A 13,044-nucleotide genomic window follows, 5' to 3' on the forward strand; every position below is an offset into this window, starting at 1 on the left:
ACTTATTTGAATATCAGGGTTTTTTTTTAACTGCTACATTCACTCCAAAGTCCATTCATCTCCTATCCCAAAGATTAAACACATGTTCTTCCTAGCTATATAATAAAGTAGCAAACACCATGCACCACTGGCATCACAGGATAGTCACCTATAAAACTAGATCTGACACTGGGCTCCAGCTTCATTTTCTCACAGGTTGTCATTCTCATCTGACAAAGTCATGTTCATACTCTACTGCCAAAGCCAGGTCCATGACCAACCTCTGGTGAGGCAAGAGTAGATATAGCTACAAACTCCTAGTTAGGGTCAGTGTTCTAGCAATCCAAAGGAAGGGCTTTTCAAAGTAGTAGTTTCTTTTGGCAGAAATGTCATAGTACTGAAGATTCTTCTTTTGGTGGAAGACGATGGGTATCACCTTAATTTTCCTGTCCTTAATATTCACTTTGTTGCCACACAACACGGTGGGGATATTTTTGGGCAATCATACCAGATCTCTATGCCTATTAGGCACATTCTTGTAAGTAACATCATACATTATAATGGCACATTGGGCTTGAATATAATAGTCATCTCTCAATCCACTGAATGTCTCCTGACCAGCTGTATCCCACACATTGAATTTAATAGGTCCTCTGTTGATATGGAACATGAGGGGATGGACCTCAACACCCAAGGTAGCTACATACTTTTTCTCAAATTCACCATCCAAATGAATTTTTATGAAAGTAGTTTTTCCAGTACCACCATCACCAACCAATACAATTTAAACTAATTGGGGTTCTCCTTAGGCAGCCATCATGTGGTTCTTCCGGAAGCATCTCCATGCTCCATCTGACTGAGAGCAATCTCTATTCCTTCTTGCCACTTTGAACCACTGTCTCGTGTCCTTTCTTTTCAGTCTGAAGAATTCCCTTTAGCATTGTTTGTAGGGCAGGTCTAGTGGTGCTGGACTCCCTCAGGTTTTGTTTATCTGAGAATGCCTTGATCTACTTCTCACTTTTGAAATAAAATCTCACTGGATATAAAATTCTTGGTTGGCAGTTGTTTTCTTTCAGACTTTAAGAATTTCAACCCACTGCCTTCTTACCTTCCTGGTTTCTGATGAGAAATTGACACTCAATCTAATTGGGGCCCTTTTGTACATAATACACTGCTTTTCTCTTGTGGCTTTCAGAAATCTCTTCTTGTCCTTTGCATTCAATATTGTAATCAATTTATGATGAGGCATATTCTTCATCATGTTTATCCTGTTTGGTATTCTCTGAGCTTCTTGGAAGTGCATATTTACATCTTTCTTCTAAGTTTGGGAAATTCTCTGTCATTATTTCTTTGACTCTTTATTCTGCCCCTTTCTTTCTTCTCCTTTTGGGATTCCTATAATGTGTATATTGGCATGCTTGATGGTGTCTCTGGCTATTTTTGTTTTTATAATTCTTTTTTCTTTTTGCTCTTCCACCTGACTCATTTCAGTTGTCTTGTCTTGAGTTCACTGAGTCTTTCTTCTGCTAGCTCCAATCTGCTGTTGTAACCCTCCTGAGTATTTTTCATTTCAGTTTTTGTGGACTGCAACTCCAGTGGTTCTGTTTGGTTCCTTTTTAAAAATTTCTATCTCTTTTCTAAGATTCTCATATTGCTCATTCATTGTTTTCCTGATATCCTTTAGTTCTTTCTCTGTATTTTATCTGTCTCCTTGAGAATTTTTTAAGCTCATTTTTTAAGTTTGGTATATCCCCATTTGTTCTTCTTTATTGATGTTTTCTGGATTTTTATCTTCTTCCTTTGGATGGGCCACCCTTTCCTATTTCTTTGTCTTGTACTCTTTTGTTACACACAATTTTAATATTTTAACATGTTAACTTTGGGATTTATTCCTTGAACTGTCTGTTTCTTGATTTTGTAACCAAGTAGTGCTAAGAGAGGGGTTTTCTGGAGCTTTAGCTCTCCTATCAGGAAGGTCTGCCCAAGGTCAATGCAGTGTGCAGGCTTTCCCCTGTATTTTCTGGGTCTGTGTCTTATCCTGGGAGCTTGCTTGTTAATTGTTTTGGAGTTCCCCTGTTTACAGTAGTTTGAGTGCTCTTTTATTTCCCAGGACACAGACCTCCCTCTCCTGGCTGTTTAAAGCAGGCCAACCTTTATTCCAGACTGTCCACCGCTATAGTTTCTTACACTCTTTTCATTGTCTCAAGCTCTGCTTTTACTTGGAGGACAAATCCTGGGAAGGGGTGTACTCTGGAGAGGAGTTTCCCAAATCAGACTTTCTCAACCCAAATAGGGCCAGGGAACCATGAAGTGAGTACAGACTAGCTCCAAAGTGCCCTGGGGAGGGGAACAGAAGGGCTCCAGGAACTTCTTCCGTGGTTCCCAAAGCTGATCTTTCCTGGCCTGCCCAGCAAAGGCAGCCCTGCAACTAACTATCCCCCACAGCCCTGAGGAAGCAAAGTATCTGTAAGTCTCCTCTGTCTCCTCCGTCTGGGGCAGGTTGGAACAATGACCACCCTCAGAACCAGGTCCCCAGCAATCTGAAGTCACTAGTCAAAAGCTGTGAGCAGTGACGGTCTGTGCCCACCCCTGTTCATGGGGAAAAGGATTTTTTTCTCCCTTTATGCCACGCATGGTGGCTTGACATGAGTGGAGGATGGGAGGTGGTATTCCCTGGATGGAGAGAGCAATTTACTAGTCTTTGCCATAATTTATCAGCCTCTTCCTCCCATTCTTCCCTGGATGCTGTACCTTGTTCTTCTGGCCTCTGAAACTTCTACGTAGTTGTTGTAGACAGTTCCTGCCTACCTAATAGTTGTGATGGGTAAGGAGTGAATTCTAGAACTTCCTACTTTGTTATCTTCCCACGATCCTCTCTAGAAAATAGAGAAATTTCTGAGGTTGAAAGATGGGATTTTTTTGTTTGACTGAATTCAGAGACAAGGAAGATATAAGTGACTTATTCAGACCATGATGTCAAAAGAGAATAAAAATTCAGGGTTCTGTGTCAGGGAACTGGGTTCCAATTCCAAGGTTGCAACTAACTGGCTCTTTGATACTAGGAAAATCATTTCACTCCTCTGTATTTACTTATAAAAGGAAGTTTCTTCAAGTGGGAAGATTCTATTATTCTAAGTTTCTTTCTTCTTTGTAATACTTTGCTTTAAATTCATTGATACTTGAAACTCTTGTTATTATCCTCCAAAGAAAACTTTAAAATATATATCTTGCTTTGCTTTACGACCCTAAGGGTCCAACATTTATTGAAAATGTTATGAGACAAATGCTGAAGCAGATGATTTGCCTTTGGAATTTGACCTTGATAAAACACTGCTTCATACAATGCCAGGCTCTAAGGGAGGAGATGAGGAGAGCTCAGAGATAAGCCAGGAAATATGAATTGAGCAAGATAATTAAAAATTGAAAACAGTTTTTCTCCCTTGCTATATTTGTTCAAAGCTTGTGGGTTATAGAAATATTGAACTTCAATTCTTAAACAAAACACCTATTGATGTTTTAAGCTGTCTGGCCATTCAAATCTTTCCAATTATTAAGAGCATTTCCGTTAAGATTTTACTTCTTCAGTGGATAGTTTATAAGACTTCTGAAGATAGCTCCCATTATGCAAGGTAAGTTCCAGAGCATAATATAGTAAAAATGGCTGGAAACCACACATTTATTAGTAATTATTAATGATAAAAATGTAGTAATTTCCCTTCCAGGCTACTGGTAGACCTCCTAATGAATGTTTTATGTTAATGTGTAAGTGTTCTTTTTAGTACACCTGATTTTTGTGAAACGGCTTGAAAATATTTCATCCCACATTTCAAATATTTTATTCCAAGGTTACTGAATAATAAAATATACTTCCCAGCATGTTGTATAATAAATCCATTTATTCACGAGGCAATTAATTTTGTTAGCTTCATGCAATTTAGTTTCTTCTGGTGTAAGATTTTTTGAGAAAGAGGAAGGATGTAGGGTAAAAGGAATCTGGTCTTTCTCTTTTCATTTTCCTAAGGGTAACAGTAAATCCAAATATGCCACACTGCTTTTTAAAAGCAAAATAAAACTGAAAAATTGGATGTTTCACCCATAGGCCTTAGGCTGCCGGCTTTAATATCCTTATAATAAACAATGGACCTATGTCAGTGCTGGAAGACAAATAGGTTATGTGGAAAAACAGCATTTTACCTTTAGTTGTGGAAGAATACATTCAGAAGTTTCCAATTCTATGACTCAGTCTTCAGGGATACGGGAGGAGAAAGAGGCAAAAATTGTGGGGCACATGTCCTAAGCCTCCAAGAGGTGGGAGAGAGAAATCTTTAATTGCCATCTAAAAATTCCTGAGGCTGGGGTAACCACCATTTTAATTTGGACTTGGGTTGGGTTGTGGGTATGTAAGGACAAGTGATATGGGGTTGGGATGGGATATGTATAACTGGTAAAAGACAAGAAGGAAGTGAGAAGAGTATAGTCATTCATTCATTCATTCAAAAGTATTTATTGAGACCTAATATGCACTAGGTATTGCTGGGATAGTGCCCCGGCCCGCGGGATGGCAACGAGGGCTCGAAACCTGCCGAGAAAGAATGGTGGGACAAGAGACACAAAGAACGACAGCAAGACAGGGTTCTGATCAAGCTGCGAATTTTATTGAGGGAACAAAGCATATATACTCTTGGGAAGGGGAAGGGTGGTGGGTGGAGGTGGAAGCTAGGGATTGGCTACTTCTGTTGCTGAGGTAGAAGGCGGACTTCAGTTTCACGTCTTGCACCTGCGCACTTTATCAGTCTGGGCAGTGGCGGGAAATGGAGAACAAAGGAGCAGGGAGGGAGAAGAACAAGGAAGTGACAGGGCAGATTTGAGTTCTGCCATGATGTGGGACCCGCCATGTTGTGGTGAACTAATTATAGTTTACTCAAATGAGAAAGTTGGCTCCTCTCTGGCAGCCGTGCTACTGGCTCTGCTGAGTTCAGCATGTACTTTATTTTGACTGCTCCCAACATCTCCTCCCTTTTTCTTTTATTAGCACAGTACGGCTAGCTGAGGGAAGTAGAGGCCTCATTTCCCTGATGTAGACGGCTCTGATTTTTTCGGGAAGGGATTTTATGGGGGGTTTGCATAGGTAAATGCGGTATTCTCTTTGGCCCCACAGTTGCGCCTGTAGGCTGCCTTCAGCACCCTGTACAGACACAATGTGATACGAGTTTGTGCCTGTTTTTGGTTGCCTTCTAGGTCTTATTACCTATTTTTGGCTGCCAACTGAACTTGGTTTGAGCCATACAGCTGCGCCTGTCTTAGGTTGTCTCCCGGGAAATCTTACCCGTCTTTGGCTGCCAGCTGGAGAAGCATTTTGCTTAGCGACCCTTAAAAGCAGAGCGAACCCCTATAAGAATGAGGCGTGCTTCTCAGAGAACAGTTAGGTTGTGCTTACCTTTTGACTGTCTCTTGCAGTGCTGTGCCTGGCACTCAGCTGCTCACTGGTGGGGAGAGTTGGTTTAGTAGGGGAGGCAGTCTGGATGGTCCATGGATATACCCTGATCAGCAAGGTGGAGCCATACCCTGATCAGCAAGGTGGAGCCATACCCTGATCAGCAAGGTGGAGCTGGTGGTAATGCACTGTATGGGCTTGCCAAGAGCGGAGGCAATTTGGTTTTTAATCAGCTGAATAATTCTTTTTATGGCCCAAGGTCCGAGAGACAGTATGAGAAGTATGGTTATTAATGGGCCTCGTATAGGGAGGATGTAAGGAAGGATTCCATTGAATCCCCAGGAGAAGTTTCCCTGGGCTTCCCTTTCTCTTTTACGCTTTGCTAGTCCATTTCTGAGCTGAGCCATGTTATCTCTAATAAGGCCGGAATGATTAGCATAAAAGCAGCATTCCTCTTCTAATGCTGCACAAATCCCTCCCTCCTTAAGGAAGAGGAGGTCTAGCCCTTTGCGGTTTTGGAGGACAACCTCAGATAATGAATTTAGGGACTTTTCTAGATGGGAAATGGAGGTTTCGATGCGGGCTATATCTTCATCGACGGCTCACCTGATAGAGGAGAAAGAAGTTTGTTGTGTAGTTAGGGCTGCTACTCCAGTGCCGGCTCCAGCGAGACCTAAAAGTGAAGCGATTGTGATGGCAGTGATGATTTCTCTTTTTTGTACATAGGCTGGTAGGAGGTGGCGCTGCCAGGAGTTAAAGAAGTGGTTATCATTATAAAAATAAATGCAGGGGAGTATAATAGCGAGCACGCAGGTTTCACGGGTGGTGGTGAGGGCTTGGACGCTAAGACGTGGGGTGAGGCCGGTGGAGGAACACAGCCATTTTGTATTATTATGGGGTATTAAGAATGTTGCACTTGAAGCCTTTTAACTTTATTTCGAACAATGCCAGACTTGTTGGCATAAAAGCAGCACTGTTCCTGCAGAGCTAGACATATTCCTTCACGTTCTGCTGTAAACAGCTTTAACCCTCTTCTGTTCTGTAACACTACCTCAGCTAGAGAGTCTATTTGATCTTGAATACCTTGTATAGTGCTCAACAAAGCCTGGACATCATTAATTACTTAGATAATTTTGTATATTGGGTAAAAGCGAGTCCTAACCCCGCAGTACCAGTGGCTAGGGCTCCAGAAATGCCTAAGGTAACAAAAAGTGGGGTAAGTTGCACAGCTCTTCTAGAGTGGCCGGCAATGTAGTTCATGCTGGGGATAGGTACAGGTTCAGTTCCATTAATAACACTAACATCGGGGAGGAGGATGACTGGGAGGGCAGTATCCCTTCCCGCGATTCTCGTATTTTAACATTTTGCTCAACAATACCAGATTTATATAGTAGCAACATTCTTCCTGGGGAAAAGGCAGATTCCCCCTTTTTCAGCTGTAAGTCAAGGGCCTTGTGGTTTTGTAAAGCTACTTGGGCGAGGGATGTTAGTTGCTGCTGCATAGAGTTAAGAGACTGCGCACTGGATTCTAGGCTAATTTGTCGTTGTTGTTCAAAGTATTGCAAGCTGATGAGGCCATGACCAAGAGCACCACGTGCTGTGGCAGCTGCAGCGACTGAACCTGTGAGGCTAATTTTTTACCATTATAGGGAGGAAGGCGGCTCTCTTTGACACAGATGGGGATAGTAAAATTTTTTAGTTTGCCTTCTCCATAGTATGTTAGTTGTGGGGTAATGGCTACTAGGATGCAAGGCCTCATTTTTATAGAATAGTACATTTTTGGGTTATAGTAATTTTCCAACCACAAACACATAAGGATCTCTTACACATGCCTGAAGATGAATTTGATTTAAATGCAGATATTGACTATTCTTACTATTATTCCCAATCCATTCTAGAGTAGGAGCTATTCCTAGAAAAACTTTTCACAGATACTTCTGCTTGTGTATAGATGTGATATTACACCATGGAGAAGGGATCCATTTCCCTTTCTGTTTCCAAACACTATTATTTTTAGTAAAAATTATTTTTTGTTGTCCTTTACTATTTAGACCGTGCCAAATAAATCTGTCATTATATTCAATGGGACTCCCCATAGGGGCACTTTCCCACACTATTCCATAGGAATCATTAAAAATGACAGATTTTCTTCCTATATGGCATTCTTGCCATCCTTCTTTATCCCTACTGTCTTTTTGTGGACAATCATAAGTAGGATTTTTAGTCATGATTAAATCGTAAGAGGGAAATAAAGTCACAATAAACTGAGTATTATTATTTTTGAAGATAGCTATGGCCCGATTTTTAACATACATACAGGAAGGATGATTACCAATGCATAAGCATTGATAATCAAATGGTAATATGAGATTATCGATTCTTTTTCTTAATAGGGTTTAATTGGCAATCGATTATCAATTGGTATAGGGAATATATGGGTTTTATTCAGATATATATGAAAGAATGGGCTTTTCCAGGTTAACACTCTAAGTAATGAGGGGTTAGGTATATAGGCCTAATAAGTGTAATTACTGGCAGCTTCCTTATTACTTACGATCACCATCATCAGAAGTTGTAGAAGACTCCATCTCTTCATTCTGGGGTTTAATCCTTTTTGCAGATAACTAAATTTGTTCTCCATTTTCTGAAATGATAAAAGCATAGCCTCACCCCCTTACTATAATCCTGCCTTTTTTCCATACATTGCTTAAAATATCTTTCCAGAATATTGGTTGATCTTCATTTCCTGTATCTACTGTAGATGTTTGACATTTTCCAGAGTGACATTCCGCAGGTGTTAATGAATTATAAACATTAAGAAAATGTAAAGTAAATAAAGTTTTAGCTAATTGATCTTTTGGTGTTATAATACCATCATCTCCCCCTTTTTGTTTTAAAAGCATAGTTTTTAGGGTATGATGGCTGCATTCAATTATGGCTTGACCTGTAGGATCATAAGGAATGCTGGTATCATGTTCAATACCATATTTTAAACAGAAAGATTCAAAGGATTTACTAATGTAAGAAGGTCCATTATCAGTTTTAATTTTCAGAGGGCATCCCATTACAGCAAAAGCAGAACAGAGGTGTGAGTGAACATGATGAAACCGTTCCCCACTTTGAGCAGTAGCCCACATAAAATGAGAATAAGTGTCAATATAAACATGAACATATTGTAGTTTACCAAAGGATGATATGTGAGTAACATCCATCTACCTTAATTGATTAGGAGTCAGGCCTCTGGGATTAGTTCCAGCCTGAAAAGACACTGTAGTTAAGGGTCCACAGGTGGGACAGGTACAGATAATTCCTTGTGCCTGTAGTTTTGTTAACTTTTGATATTTCACAGGCCTTTAGCATTAATATGAGTTAAAGCATGGCAATTACAGGCACTTTGTAAACACCTTACTAATAAATCAGCTCGAGCATTATTTGATGTCATAGGACTAGGCAAAGAGGCATGAGAGATATATGAATAATGTAAATAGGTTTTAACCTAATGAGATGTTGCAAGTCAGCGCAAAGTTGAGATAACTCATCAGTAGCAAAGATATGAGCTGTTTTAATATGCTTGACAGTAAGACTTACATATTTAGAGTCAGAGACAATGTTCAAGGGCTCTTAAAACATTTGTAAAACCTTAATGATGGCTTAAAGCTCTGTGCATTGAGCAGATGAATAAGGAGTTGGCTAAACCTGTTCTTTTTGAGAAGTAACGTATGCTGCTTTTCCATTACTATTACTATCAGTAAATACTGTACAGGATGGTTGGGCTATGCACACAGCCTTGAAAAGCACTGCAAAAGTTTACTGTTGGGTTTTTTACAGATAGAGGAATGCAGCTGGCTTGATTTGTCTAAGAAGACACTAAAGAGAGTCTCAGCAAGTTTTAAAACAAAGTGATAGCAATACAGCTGGACTTTGACTTTTTGCAACAAACTAGCAGTATTTGGGATTGCTGCATACTAGTGTTGTTACTTTAATCTATGATAAGAGGTTATTTTTGTGACATATACTCTTTTATAATAATTAAAACCATAATCAATCACATTGTACTTTTCTTTAAATATTATGCTGAAATATTGGTAACTTTATACACTCTTAAGCATTCATAGGAATCTTTTACTCATACAACTTTAACAGAGGGTTAAAAAATCCTTTTAATTTTATAACACTTTTAAACACTCTCAACTTATAACATATTAAGTGAACTTAACTTTTTTCTTTCAAGGTAAAAGAACAAACCTCTTGTAATTAGTTTGAAATAAAAAGCTGCTTTTCAGGATCTGATTTTTAGAAAGCAGGTTTAAACATTATTTCCTTTAAAAGAGATAAGACCCTTTCTTCCTTGAACACTGAGGAAATGATGAGGTTAAAGCATAAGAAGCTGTTTTGATAAAACAGACTCTTTGTATACTAATTATTCAGGATATAAACTTTCCATAAACTTTCACAAAAACAGACTAATGATTTCAGAGACTTTGAAAAAGAACAATATTTTTAACTTTGATACATACTACTTGATACTAAGGCTTTTTCAAACTTTATAGACAGACCCATCAAATCTTACTTAACTTTAACCATAAAATTTTCTTTCCACAAACCTTCTACACTTTCAGTATTCATTTGTCCCACATTTTACTCTTTCTCAATAATCAATCATTTTATTTCAGGATGAAATCATCTCCTGTTTCCTTAGTAATAAAAACACATTCCATATTTCCCACATTCTAAGTTACCAGGCAAACGTCTTACAACATATCACTGCCATCAACACTAAATGAGCTTGTTAAAATAATGAACTTTTCTTCACTTTAAATACTTAGTAGCATGTAATACCAGAAACAGTCCCCTAGAAGCCAGTTTGCAGGGAAGACTAGCCACCAACAAGTTTTACTGTTATAAAATTACCTTTTATTATTTATCATCATCAATTCAGTTTTATATATATTTAATAATGACTTTTTGGCATTAGCCATTTAAATACCTTAAACAATGCTTCATTAAACTTCTTATAATTATCCATAACCATATAGACCATATTATTTTAAGACATCTTTTACCTTCACAGAACACATTCCCTTACTTAAAGTTACCACAATACCTTCTACAACTCGCCACATGCAAATTAAGTTCCATGAGTTTATGAAAAATTAGCCATCCTATTTTAGGACAAAACACCTTTTTGCAAAGACTTATTAAATTTCAGTTAGCATTTTCACAAACTTTTAACCAAATATTCATTTAAGTTTTATATCCTTCATATTATCCTGTGAAGAAAAATAAGTTATTCATTTCAATCTAGGCAAGAACCATTTTTTATGAAAAGGCATAGTAATTTTGTTAATCAAGACTTACAATTTTTATCATTGTAGATATCTTATTAACATTTAAACTTATGTATTAATATAATAAACTTAAGTATTAATATAAGCGCTTATTTAATTTTTGGCCATTCGAATAGAGCTCTTTTTTTTTTTTTTTTTTTTTACTAATTTATATTACCATCCGGAGGTATCACAATATACAGTGACATTGAATGAACAGACAAACACAAAACAATTACAACACATTAACAGAAACATACAATTTATTTACAATCGACTCATAATTCTTTACTTTCTTGGTATAGCTGCTTTTAAATCCTCTGTTATATAGCATATCATAGATTATACCCTTCAAGATTTCTTCTGGAATTCATGTTGCCTGTAATATGAAAGCTTGTGCTTGGAAACATTTTTATTAGTTATTAGCAATCAGTTAAAATAACTTGAGCAGCAGTTAGGCAGACCATTAGCACACATTTTTGGATAATTACTATAAGACTATACTGAGACTTTAAGTTCTGGAGATAATTATTGATTTAAAACTGAAAATTCCTTTTAGACCTTGATAAAAATTTTGTACTCATTTTATTATCTTGGTTAAATAAGCCCAATCAGAATTAGCATGGAAATAAAACAAAACACAAATGTTGCCACGTTTTTCTCTCATACCAGTGGATTAACTGTATTAGCCTTCACTAGCCCAGAGCTACATTGTCATGTAGATAGTAGGGAGCCCGAGGAGTTGTGAAAGGGGTGGGCAGTTTGCTGGAACAGAGTTGATTGCCTTATAAGCTTGTTTGGATTTTGGGGCTTGAGGCTGGCTTTGTTGATAGGCAGGGCCAATTTCAGAACAAAGCCTGATGTAACCAGACAAGTTCTCCTACTTTCTGTAAGGTCTAACTGGGGCCTGATAAGCCGCATTTGCATTTACAAAGGCAATTTGCTTAACAAAGTCTGTTTCTGTGTTGGTATCGCCAAACAGTTTTTCTGCAGCCGTGCACAATTTGCCTACAAACTTTGAAAAGGGTTATTCTGGCCAGAATGGGGAAGGCGAGCTGAGGGTTTTTGTCCCTGGTTTTAGGAAGCGAAACACTTATGAGAGTCTGGGTGAGCTCTCGAATGCTGCACATTTCGGTGCAAAGTTTGCTAATTTCAGAAGAACCTGAAAGAGCGGGAGGTTGCTTGAGGTTTGTAAGAGAAGGCATTAAAGCCAAAGGATATAAAAATGGAGGATTTAGATTGGAAGAGATTCCATATGGGGGGGGGGTTTAAAGGGCGGGAGTGGGAGCGGCTCAAGGTTGCATTCCATGTTCTTATCAAGAGTCTTTGGGTTGTGTTCGCCATTTCCATCTTCAGGAGAGGGAGCAGAAGGCATGGCAGGGCTTAGGTGCTCAGTATCTACATCGTGGAGGGAGATTAGGCTAAGAGGCGAGCCCGGGCGCGAGGGGTGGGGTTGCGAGTGAGGTTCGGACTTTTTACTGCAGCCCGAAGAGGGTTGAGAACTTAATTTTAAAGCAGTCTCCCCTTCTGTAACTAAATTCTTTATATCAGGAGGTTGGGGGGTGATTCCTAGTACATCTTGTACTAGCCGCCAGTAGCTAAAGGCGGTGACGGGGACCCTTTCAGGTCCAAAAGTCTTATAATAGTCAGTTAAACAGTCACCTACTCTACTCCAACACTTTGCATCTATTGTGCCCTCCTCGGGAAACCATGGACAGGTTTTGATAATAAACTTGAAAAACTCAGTTAAACTTTTCTTTTTAACCTTAACTCCTCGTGTCTTGAGTGCCTCTTTTACCTGGCAAATAAACAATAAATGCGAAGATTCTGCTTGTCCCATGATTATAAAGAATTGAAGTGAAATAGAGTATTTCACTTACCCGCTTGGCCACTGCCAATGACTGAAGGATTTACGGGTTGGTGCAGAGCTGTTCCCTTTCCGCTGCTGGGAGCCTTTCATCAGCTGATATGCTGGGAGTACTCCCTTCCTGGGTGAAGTGGCGTTCTTTTCTCGATTACAGGGAATCGTCGAGCCCCACATCAGGCGCCAGACTGCCCCGACCTGCGGGACGGCAACGAGGGCTCGAAACCTGCCGAGAAAGAATGGTGGGACAAGAGACACAAAGAACGACAGCAAGACAGGGTTCTGATCAAGCTGCGAATTTTATTGAGGGAACAAAGCATATATACTCTTGGGAAGGGGAAGGGTGGTGGGTGGAGGTGGAAGCTAGGGATTGGCTACTTCTGTTGCTGAGGTAGAAGGCGGACTTCAGTTTCACGTCTTGCACCTGCGCACTATCTTAT

The 13,044-nt window shown here is 39.2% G+C and overlaps 1 pseudogene; it reads right to left on the reverse strand.

Moving 5' to 3' along the window:
- Nucleotides 1-205: 205 nt before the first annotated feature.
- Nucleotides 206-796, reverse strand: LOC101446384 (GTP-binding nuclear protein Ran-like; annotated as a pseudogene).
- Nucleotides 797-13,044: the final 12,248 nt, after the last annotated feature.

The sequence above is a fragment of the Dasypus novemcinctus genome, chromosome 13 (assembly GCF_030445035.2).
Source record: "Dasypus novemcinctus isolate mDasNov1 chromosome 13, mDasNov1.1.hap2, whole genome shotgun sequence".
Lineage (NCBI taxonomy): Eukaryota > Metazoa > Chordata > Mammalia > Cingulata > Dasypodidae > Dasypus > Dasypus novemcinctus.